The sequence below is a fragment of the Engystomops pustulosus genome, chromosome 3 (assembly GCF_040894005.1).
Source record: "Engystomops pustulosus chromosome 3, aEngPut4.maternal, whole genome shotgun sequence".
Classification (NCBI taxonomy): domain Eukaryota; kingdom Metazoa; phylum Chordata; class Amphibia; order Anura; family Leptodactylidae; genus Engystomops; species Engystomops pustulosus.
In genome coordinates, this window is record NC_092413.1 from 141998324 (window position 1) to 142010094 (window position 11771).

The 11771-nt window shown below is 44.9% G+C and overlaps 1 protein-coding gene across 3 annotated transcripts in view; it reads right to left on the bottom strand.

Annotated features, from left to right (window-relative positions):
* Window positions 1-6456, bottom strand: part of ARHGEF10 (Rho guanine nucleotide exchange factor 10) — a 126618-nt gene extending 120162 nt beyond the window's left edge. For all 3 annotated transcript variants that reach the window (XM_072142331.1, XM_072142330.1, XM_072142329.1), the window contains exon 1: window positions 6308-6456. The gene's annotated coding sequence lies outside the window, so the exon portion shown is untranslated. The remainder of the gene's footprint in view (window positions 1-6307) is intronic.
* Between the last annotated feature and the right edge of the window lie 5315 nt (window positions 6457-11771).

Genomic DNA, 11771 nt, shown 5'->3' on the forward strand with positions numbered 1-11771 from the left:
CTTCCTCATTTGGAAGGGTACATCTGATGATTTGCTTTTATTCCAAAATTACCTCAATAATGTTGACTGCAATGTTCAGTATACTTTGGTGTGGTCCCAGGTGGCTATACAATTTTTGGATGTACAAGTGCTATTGAACAATGGTATGATCCACACGGATCTGTTTGTGAAACCTACTGACAAAAACAATCTGCTACATTTTAAGAGCAGCCACCCTAGAAGAATGGTAAGGGCACTACCCTATAGCCAATTTCTCAGAGTTCGCCGGATTGTCTCTAGAGAACCCGATCTGGAGAAAAATTTTGACATCCTTAGTACTAAATTTAGGGCACGAGGGTATCCCTCACCCCTGATTAAAGAACATAAAGAAAGGGCCTTAAATCTCATTAGAAATGATCTTCTAGAACCTAAAACGAAGAGTGCCAATCTGAAGCGCATACCCTTTGTCTCTACTTATACGGGCATTAGCAACGAAATTGGAAAAATTATATCCAAAAATTGGCACATCCTGTCAGATGCATTCCCCAATATACCTGAGTTTAGCGTCCCACCCCTTTTTTCTTACCGGCGGACACCGAGTCTTAGGGATAAGCTAGTGAAAGCCGATGTGGGCTCCAAAAAAACACTAAGACAGACTTACCTTGCACCCCCAAAAAAAGGAAGTTTTCCATGCAGAAAGTGCGTTAACTGCACTATGATGATGAAAGGAGGTAATTTCACACATCCCTCTACAGAGATCACGTATGAAATCAAACATTACTTGACATGTGATTCAGATCACGTAATCTATATGCTGGAATGCCCCTGCAAGTTATGGTACATTGGAGAGACAACTCTCGATTTCAAAACGCGCATGAACCAGCACCGGTATACTATCAGGGCTGGTAGAAAAGACCTCCCAGTGCCCAAACATTTTCAGGAACATAATCATAGAGAGGGCCAACTCAAATTTCGCCTTATTGACAGAATTCCACCACTAAGGAGAGGGGGTGACAGGACCAAATTATTGAAAAAAAGAGAACTGGAATGGATTTATAAATTAAATACATTGAAACCAGGAGGTCTCAATGTCGACTTCAAAACGAGTGGTATCTTTTGAATAGTGACTCCTAACAATGTGCAACTCGCATTCCTTGTGACTATGATTCTCTGTGTTGGTTATGGTGTCTTTTACCATAAGATATTAATTATGTTTTTCCTATTTCCTTTTAGATCACATCATATCACCATCACTTAATCACCTTGTATTGGACACCTCTTGAGGACCCCTCCTGGAATCTCAATATTTCTTTTGTCGTTTGACTATTTGTGTATGATATTTAGTCCAATAAACCATATTTTTTGTGTTAAGTACAATGGAGATGCAGTATTTTCCTTGGAGACATATATATTCCCCGATGCCGCACAGATCGCTTTCCTCTAGTGATAATACTCACTTATAGCAGCACTACAGTTCTGATGATATATAGGTACTTGTGTAACCGCTAGGGCTTTTTTCTTTTTCCACTAGTGGGGGAGTCACTCGCAGTGCCCTTGGTAGGGGATGGATACATTTCCACTTAGGACCTGCATATACTCCACACGAACCTGGGTTCTGCCCATCCATGGGTAGTACCTGAGGCTTGTAACCCACATACTTTGGTGGTATTCTCTATAGACTTTTTTTGACATGTCTAGGTAGCCCACACTCTGTGGTTAGCAAGTTACTAGCCTGGTACTATGACTACGGTACCGTTGCCATATAGAACATACCTAATTATGACCCACGATTCGGTCTGCTGCGATATAATGTTATTGTCACACTCATTTTTAGTTCACTACAAAGACAACCATTAGGTGTACAAGCAGTGATCTGTTTATCCTATGCTAGTCAGGTTTTTCCGATGTTTTATGAGAACTATTGGCTGTGCTGGCACATACCCTTTTCCAAGATGGCGTCTCCATATGCCGTTATGCTTGTGCGCATGCGCGACATGCGCATTACAGCATCTGCTCTCCTTGACTTTTCACAGACATGCGCAGTAGCGCCTTTGAGACGCGAATAGCGTCCATGTGTTAGACTACACCAGGAGGAGGTACCCATACAGGTGAACCATTAGAGCACTTTTCTGATATTATCTGCAATTTTTATGTAATGATTATATGATCGCTTATGAGCAATACCGCTGCACTAAGGTGAATTTATATGCTGTACTTATACATTGGATCACAACAGAATATGCACTGTATTATATGTATATACTGATCACTTATGTTTGTTTACTAATACTATGATGTCATCACTATGTGACTATAAATATCTCTGTATAACATGACACAATTGGCTTGACAAAGGCTGGGAAACAGCCGAAACGTCGCACGAGGTGGAATAAAAACCACATTTCTTTTCACTATATGGAGTGCTGCCGTTTTTTCATTCTTATAGATAGATAGATAGATAGATAAACTGCTACAATATAGTGCTGGAAACATCAAGTGGGGCAGTGTGCAGATAATAGTGTGGAACTATTACTACTACTTGGGCATCAGTAAGAGATATACATGTTCTGGAAGAAATTCTCTCACCAGTATGCCGTATACATTACAGCACTGCAGGTACAGACAAGTCAGACTTCTCTGTCCTGTCCCATACACATTGTTATAGTGTCAGGATTGTGCTGCTCACACAGCAGCTACAGTTTTATGTATCCCCTGCAATCATTCTCCCTATGTAATCCAGTATTTGAGAAATAAGCAGAACTTTCTTGTAATATACAGTATGTTAATAATGTGGATTAGAAGTCCTATTATACAACACACATTACTGCAATATTCTAAAACACCCTGGAAAGTTCCTAGATAGATATCCTATAACAACATTTCAGACCTCTGAGTTACTTGTGTTACTAGAAATGTCATGTCCACTATAATAAAAGGCTATATGAATGAATGAACAAACTTACGCACAAAAGAATTGCTGTTGTTGTGTTGCAGCATTGGAGAATTGGACCCGCAGCTCGGGCAGGTGGTCTACACCCAGATCCATGGAAATCACGATCATGTGTGTTAGCCGACAGGAAAATGTCTGTGTGTTATCCTTTGACAAGAACAGAACACGAATATCTAGTTTTTGTGCATGAAGGCTAAAGTCAGGTCTACAACTGCGTTCATGGTGTCACATTCTGTATACATTTAGTATACAGCTTCCCATATACTCTTCTATAATGGAAAAGAATAACAGAATCCAGCAATGCAGATGTGATCCAGCCCAAACAATCATTCCTTAGTACACATGTAGTGAATACTTCATGTAAACCAACGCACTATATGAGCACTTGCTTCTCATGAACAAAAGATATGCCATTGTCAGCGAGCCTTTAAAGGAAACCTAGCATAGAAAAACTACCTATCAAGGTAAATCTGATGGTAGGTGACTAGTACTGTGCTAAACCCTTATCTATTTACAGAAAATAATGTCTGAACTAGACTGTACTTAATCTAACTAATAAGGTAATTACTAATAAGCTACTGTGGCATGGAGTAGACTTCGCTCCCACTGGGGGACTGTATGCAGATGACCCTGAGGGGCTCCAGGCTCCGTAGGTGTTAGTTAAGCCTGGAGTCTCTCAGGCTCATTTGCATATAGTGTTTCATCCTGGTGGTAGATGCCCTTTAAGAGATCGAGGATTTATTATGACATTTCCGGCTTATACAAGTCTGGTCAGATAGAAACAAGCAGGTGCCCATACCAATGCAAGCTTCCCATCTCATAATAAAGTGGTACCCAATGTACTGTAAACTTTTCCCAGTGTGACAGATCAGCTCTAGAAAACTTTGTAGTCAATTTTCTGAAAAGTATCTATGTGTGTGGAGGAGCAGGAAAATAGTAGCCACACAACATGTAAGTAATAAATGTACAATGTTATGTGGACTATGGAGATTCTTAAAATGTTAGAATTTCCACTATACATTCAGCTATGGTGGATAGACCTTACAATCACAGTACAGATGTAGCCATCCTAGTAAGGTAAGGTGGTGAGGTCATCTGTCACGTAGATAAGACAGATATGTGGAGTGCGCTGGAAAATATGCAGCAGATTCAAGAACGGGTTCACAGAAAAGTCAAGAAGGAAATCTGTGAAGTTGCAATTATTCTACTGTACATTCTCTGATGTGGCAGAGCCCTCCCATCGTTACCAAGCCAAGCCGAATGTCACCGGGACACCCTCTCCCATCCAGCCCTTACCAAGCCAAGCCGAATGTCACCGGGACACCCTCTCCCCTCGAGCCCTTACCAAGCCAAGCCGAATGTCACCGGGACACCTTCTCCCCTCCAGCCCTTACCAAGCCAAGCCGAATGTCACCGGGACACCCCCTCCCCTCCAGCCCTTACCAAGCCAAGCCAAATGTCACCGGGACACCCTCTCCCCTCCAGCCCTTACCAAGCCAAGCCAAATGTCACCGGGACACCCTCTCCCCTCCAGCCCTTACCAAGCCAAGCCGAATGTCACCGGGACACCCTCTCCCCTCCAGCCCTTACCAAGCCAAGCCGAATGTCACCGGGACACCCTCTCCCCTCCAGCCCTTACCAAGCCAAGCCGAATGTCCCGGGACACCCTCTTCCCTCCAGCCCTTAATAAGCCAAGCCGAATGTCACCGGGACACCCTCTCCCCTCCAGCCCTTACCAAGCCAAGCCAAATGTCACCGGGACACCCTCTCCCCTCCAGCCCTTACCAAGCCAAGCCAAATGTCACCGGGACACCCTCTCCCCTCCAGCCCTTACCAAGCCAAGCCAAATGTCACCGGGACACCCTCTCCCCTCCAGCCCTTGCCAAGCCAAGCCGAATGTCACCGGGACACCCTCTCCCCTCCAGCCCTTACCAAGCCAAGCCGAATGTCACCGGGACACCCTCTCCCCTCCAGCCCTTACCAAGCCAAGCCGAATGTCACCGGGACACCTTCTCCCCTCCAGCCCTTACCAAGCCAAGCCGAATGTCACCGGGACACCCCCTCCAGCCCTTACCAAGCCAAGCCAAATGTCACCGGGACACCCTCTCCCCTCCAGCCCTTACCAAGCCAAGCCAAATGTCACCGGGACACCCTCTCCCCTCCAGCCCTTACCAAGCCAAGCCGAATGTCACCGGGACACCCTCTCCCCTCCAGCCCTTACCAAGCCAAACCGAATGTCACCGGGACACCCTCTCCCCTCCAGCCCTTACCAAGCCAAGCCGAATGTCCCGGGACACCCTCTTCCCTCCAGCCCTTAATAAGCCAAGCCGAATGTCACCGGGACACCCTCTCCCCTCCAGCCCTTACCAAGCTAAGCCGAATGTCATCGGGACACCCTCTCCCCTCCAGCCCTTGCCAAGCCAAGCCGAATGTCACCGGGACACCCTCTCCCCTCCAGCCCTTACCAAGCCAAGCCAAATGTCACCGGGACACCCTCTCCCCTCCAGCCCTTCCCAAGCCAAGCCGAATGTCACCGGGACACCCTCTCCCCTCCAGCCCTTACCAAGCCAAGCCGAATGTCACCGGGACACCCTCTCCCCTCCAGCCCTTACCAAGCCAAGCCGAATGTCACCGGGACACCTACCATCTGTGACAACACTAGATCTCAGGAACAGCTCCCTGGCGTAGCCGATATGGCAATGCTCACCATCTCACTGCAGTGTTAGTAGGCAGAATTTTTTTTATCCAGATGTTTAGTAATATGACAATAATTCACGGCACACAACGGACATTCATAGTGAGTGGTGACAATCATAGTTACTTTTGTTGGAATCGGAGTTCCTTTAATTTGCATGCAATGTATGAAATGTTGCAGAATGTTTGGTGCATGTGGGTGCCCATACACAGACTTGTACCTTATAAGTGTTATTCATTGGTTCTAAAATCAGATAGAACAATCTGCACACAGCGTGTCTCACACATGACACACATAGTCCTGAAACATTTACAGAGGTCCGCAGAATTTGTAAGGCCCATTCCTGAGCCTTTAACACAGCAGTGACCCCTTCCCCCAAACCTTTCAATAGAATAAACATTTTGGTCAAAAGTTGTGACATCAATATATAATTTTCAGTTGCATGACTTTTATGTCACACAAGCCATCAGTATGAATGTGTGTGGAGCGCCCCTTGAAGAAGCAGCATCCAGCAGATTGTCAGGGACATAGTGTGAACACGTCCAACAACCATTGTCATAGCTGCTGCTACTTGTAGCTCTCAATTAGTTCATTCCTTAGCGCCATTAACCCGTTCTTACAACTCTCCCATGCAGACACATAAGTGCGCACAGATTCTCGTCACTATAATGTAGGACACTCACCATCACCATCCTTGAGGAAGACGCGGCAGCCTCTGCCTCCTCACATCCCTCTCTTCCTCTAGCGGTGACACTCACCCAAGTTTTCTCTCATTCGTTTAGATTTTTTTAAAACAGGGTTGTACGAGGCGTCCGCCTGCAGGGACTAGCAGCTAATTGGTCGGCTGCCTAGGACTCTCCTTCTCTATTGGTGGATGCTCACGTCAGTCTCTTGCAGTAGCGGGGTAGTCTGTGCCTCTCTGCCCCCACACACACACTTGTATGCGCAGCGGCGGCATTCCTGTGAGGTCACCTGACCGGCCCATGGCTTGTACCCCAACAGCTGTCAGGAGAGCGGCCCAGGGTGTGCTGCTAGTATACAATACCCCACTGGGGGAAAAGAACAACCCTAAAGTGTAGAAAGAGAGTAAAACCAAAATGATTACAGCCGTATCTGTGCCACCAAGTACAAGTGTCCCTGCCAGAGTCTTCCACCACATCAGTCATTGAACAAATGACAAATCACTGACCAGGGCAGATTCTCCATAATTTACATCTCCAAAATGTCGCCACTAAGAAGTAATGGGAATATATTACTGCGCCTCCTCCCAAAAGGAGATTTATGAAATGCAGTGCTGCCAGCTGAATTATAGCACCCCGGAATTAGCATATACAGTGCTTTGCCGAAATTTATTTTAGCACATACAGGGCCCCCACCTTAATTAAATATGTAGAGAAGCATCAAAGTATAATATTAGTGTCTCTCCTGAATTATTTATAATAACTAGAAATAGAGCACCAGAACCAAGTTCAGTACAGAAATACAGCACCAGAAACTGTCCCCGTGCAGAAATACACCATCACAAACTGTTTCAGTGCAGAAGTACATCAGAATGTTTTATTCTTGTATACTACAAATTACAACCTGTTCTTACATTCTTTAATAGCTCAGTGCATTATGACATTGATTCCCAAGCAGAAGATCACTGGTTCTAATTGGGGAACAGCCATGAATAAAGAAAAGAGGGACAACATCATCCAACTCATTGACGGAGGTCTGTCCACCTAGAAAATTGCCAAACTGCATCATGTGAACACAATGCCAGTTGGAAGAATATAAGATAAAGTCCTTCCGTCTATTCCAAAGCCAAGAGTTGGACGTCCATGTAAAATATCACCGCAACGGAAATGGCTTGTATGCTTCATAACATTGAGATCCCAGATGTCCATGCAAGCATCAGGCGTTACATGTGTCTAGAACGGTGGCTCAATAAATTCAAAGAAGCCTCATCATTATCATTAATAGTCTTGTTGAGTTTGCAAAAAAAAATCAACAAAAAGTGGACAATTCAAAAATGGGGATTTGGAGCGATGAAATGAAATGCAATAGCCTGAGCTTTGATGGTGCAAATGGGTCTGGAAGAATCAAGGGAAAGGGGAGATAAAATATCAGGTCCAAATTAAAGGAACTCTCAAGTTTGGTGGAGGAAGCCTAATGATACGGGGTAGAAGTGAGTTTTATGTGAGTATCTGACTTTGTACACTGGAGTAGTAGGAGTATGAAAAGGACAAGCTAGTGTTCAAGCAGTACAATGACACAAACCGTACAATAAGATTGGTGAAGAAATGGTTCAATGACAATGAAGTTTGATTGGCCCTAAATGCCCCCAAACCTCAACCCAATCAAACACTTGTGGGTATTTGTACCAAGTCAACCAGTAATCACCAACAATGGGAATGTGTAGAAGAGACCTGGGATCCAATTTCGGTCAAAACATTCTTGAAGTAGATTTAGAGCATGCACAGAAGGATTCAGGCAGTATTAAAACCGAGTGGTGAATTTATAAACTACGAACAAAAAAAATTAAGATTCAAATTTCAGTTTTTTGGAACAAAACAGAAAATAGTGCAGTTACATCAGGGCCGCATCTGCCTTAAGGGAGGATGAAGTTCCCAATCTTCGTTCACATTTATATGTTAGCACATAACCATACAGATTTCCTTAAAAAATGGAGCTCACAGTCACGGATGGGTCCCTTCAGTTCATATTCATCCTAAGAAATAAATAAAAGGACTGAAGCTCAACATAAACTGAATCTCTACAGCTGATGCCTAGTCTTTGGAGTCTATTCCTTGATGAAATCTTGAAATAACTTACAAACAACCTGAAATGAGCTGACACAGTTTATATTAAGCTTCAGTCCTTTTTTTATTTCTTAGGATGAAGTTCCTACCTCAGGCGGCAGATTGCGTACCCTTGTAGGGGGCGGCGGATCGCCACCGGTAGTATAGACTTGCTAAATTCTGGCAAGTCTGCACTACCTGAAAAATCAATTACATTGGTGCCTTTAAGGCGCCAAAGTAATTGAATGGCAGAGCGGCGCAGCACTGCGCACTTGTGCGCACCACTCTGCGTGTCACAGGCCGGCATGCGTGGTGACATCATCACACACTCCGGTCTGTGTCTCTAAAGAGAATGCGGCTGCAAGTGGGCGAGGGCGAAGTTAAGTACTAGGTTTGTTAATTTTTGGGGTTTCATGGGTGTGTATACTCTGGGGCACTGGGGATTCTGTGTATACTATTCAGCAGAGAAAAACCATTGCCATTACGAGAAATCGTAAATAAGTCCTCTTCCTGATGGAGTAGATCATCACCTGTAAGGTACAAGATGTCACTACAGTCTATGCCATTGATTGAGTAACACTGTGTGGTCAGTTGTGTTGTGAGGGTTATATATTTAGGAGCACTGTTATCCAGGTGATAGCGTACGTGACTTTGATATTTTTCTTGAACAGTGTGAAGATGCTGCATGAAGATGAAGATGGTGGAAAATTGTGTAGCCTTGAGTCATGAATGTGAGAAGTCGTCATGCATTTCTGGACACAAAGCAGAACACATGTTACTAAATACCACTCGTTCCTGTGTTTGATCAGAACTGTAGTCACTGAATATCTAGATAGTGAGACAAATGTCAGCATGTGTAGTGTTCTATCCATAGTGTAAGTGAGACAAGTCTGCCCTCTGTATGTGATGCTACAATCCCAGGGTGAGGGGTAGTTAATGTCATCAGTTATTATAAATGTCAGCATTTGGTAATGTTGGTGCTTAGTACTGACACTTACATCCCTATCCAAAGCCAAGCCACCAGCAGAAAGCCAGCGAATTCAGGGATAATTCTCAGAACATCCCCTGCAACCAGCCAAGATGTAAAACCTGTAATGACATGATAACCACTGCCAGGATAAAGATACCTAGCTCCAATAGGGACTACATCATCCCAGGTAACTTCACCTGCACATCACACAATGGGGCAGATATACTTACCCGGTCCATTCGCAATCCAACGGCGCGTTCTGTGTGAAGGATCCGGGTCTTCCGGCGATTCACTAAGGCAGTTCCCACAATGTCCACCAAGTGTCGCTTCTGCGCTGAAGTTCGTCGGAGTGCACTGAAGTTCACCAAGCCAGGCCAGGTGCAGGTAAGCGCGTGTCAAGCGACCCTTTTTTTTTTCTTAAATGCGGCCACAATCTGATCACCGAAACCCCGGGGCAATTCAGGGAAAATTGCCGCAAAACGTAAAAAAAAAAAATTCTGTTTGGAAAATCGCGATTCGAGCCCTTAGTAAATGACCCCCATAGTGGTCAATTTAACTGCGTGTGCTAGATGTCCTACTTGGGGGCCTACTTGTTGGTGAAATGGGGCAGCAACTCAGAACAAGGATGAACTCTCATCGTTACACTAAAAAAGAAAAGAGGACTAATTTACCGGTGCCAAAACACTTTTACAACCCTGTCCATAAAATCAAAGATTTTAACCCCTTAAGGACGCAGGGTTTTTTTGCTCATTTCTCGCGCTCCACCTTCAAAAATCCATAACTTTTTTATTTTTACGTGTACAGACCTGTGTGAGGGCTTATTTTGTGCGTAACAAATTTTACTTTCCCGTAATGTTATTTATTTTAACATGCCGTGTACTGTGAAGCTGGAAAAAAATTCCAAATGTGGAAAAATTGTTCTTGTGGGCTCAGTTTTTACGACTTTGACTGTGTGCTCCAAATAACAGCTCAGCTTTATTCTTTGGTTCAGTACGATCGTGGTGATACCAAATTTATCCAGGTTTTATTGCGTTTAATACATTTTCAAAAATCATTTCATTTTTTGCGAAATGAGCCGACGTTTTCATTGCTACCATTTTGAGGTCTGTGCGACATTTTGATCACTTTTTGTTCCATTTTTTATGTGATGTAAAAAGGTGTAAAAGTTGCATTTAGGACATTTGGGCGCCATTTCCCGTCTCGGAGGTCACCGCCGGCCGTAACCGGTTTTATATTTTGATAGATCGGCTATTTTGGGACGCAGCGATACCTAATGTGTTTGTGATTTTTACTGTTTATTATGTTTAATATTTACTGCTAATAGTGTTTACTCTTCTCTCCTTACATTGATAGTTCTGTTTCTTATCACTTGTCTAACCAACCATAGCTGTTTCCATTTGTGTATAAATTTGTGTCTATTCAGATACCACGCCTGACGAAGGAACCACAGTAGTCTTGAAAGCTTGTGCAACATCCCCCACCGGGGCCTAGCCTGGAGGCAGCCGGGGCCCAGAGTACTGAAGTGGCTGGCGATTGCCGCTTTGGGGCGCGCTGATGTTACAGTGCTTGGAATGGGGACAGAGGGCTGTCCTACAGCCTGGCAGGTCTCCAGCAGGTGGAGTGTGCAGGAAATAAGGAGGGAGAGGCTGATGAACTGGTTCTCCCTGGGGCAACCCCTGAGTGTCTGTAAAATAAGTCCCTGGGTAATGGATGGGGAAGCCCGTGGTGTTAGACAGGGTTAGTCCAGGGATCAGACGGAGGCAACGTTGTGCAAATCAACTCACAGTTCTTTATTGAAGAACAGGAAGCAGGCAACGGGCCTAAGGGCACATTCACATGGCCGTCTGCGGGGCCGCATGTACGTCGCATAGACGGCAAAAGCGGCGCGGCGCAGATACGGTGCCACACATGGCCGCCGCACATGCTCTATCTTTCGGCGCCACTATTCTCTATGGAGGAAGGAGGGGTCACCTCCACCTCCTCTCCAGCACACGGCGGTATGCCCGCACGGCGGCCATACCGCTGTGTGAATGTACCCTAAATGGTCAACAGCAGATTCTGGTACTGGAGTGGTCGTGGAGAGTGATTCTCAGGAATAGTGCACCAGCCTGGTAGTAGATGAAGGCTGGGATAATTGAGATGGAGCCGTGTCCAAACTGTGGAAGCTGCAGCTCTAGAGTCTCCTGACTCTGGTCCTGGGATTAGGTTCTGTGTCAGTACTGAAGGTGTACTGAACACTGTCTCTCTCTTCACTAAGACCATATGGTCTGGACTGCTGGCAGACTCTAAAGAGAGCTGTGTTCCTACTGCCTAGGGGTTTTATACTCCCCCTGGTCAGGTGGTAACACCTCTCCAATCACAATCCAGTATACAATATAGACACATAATTGGATA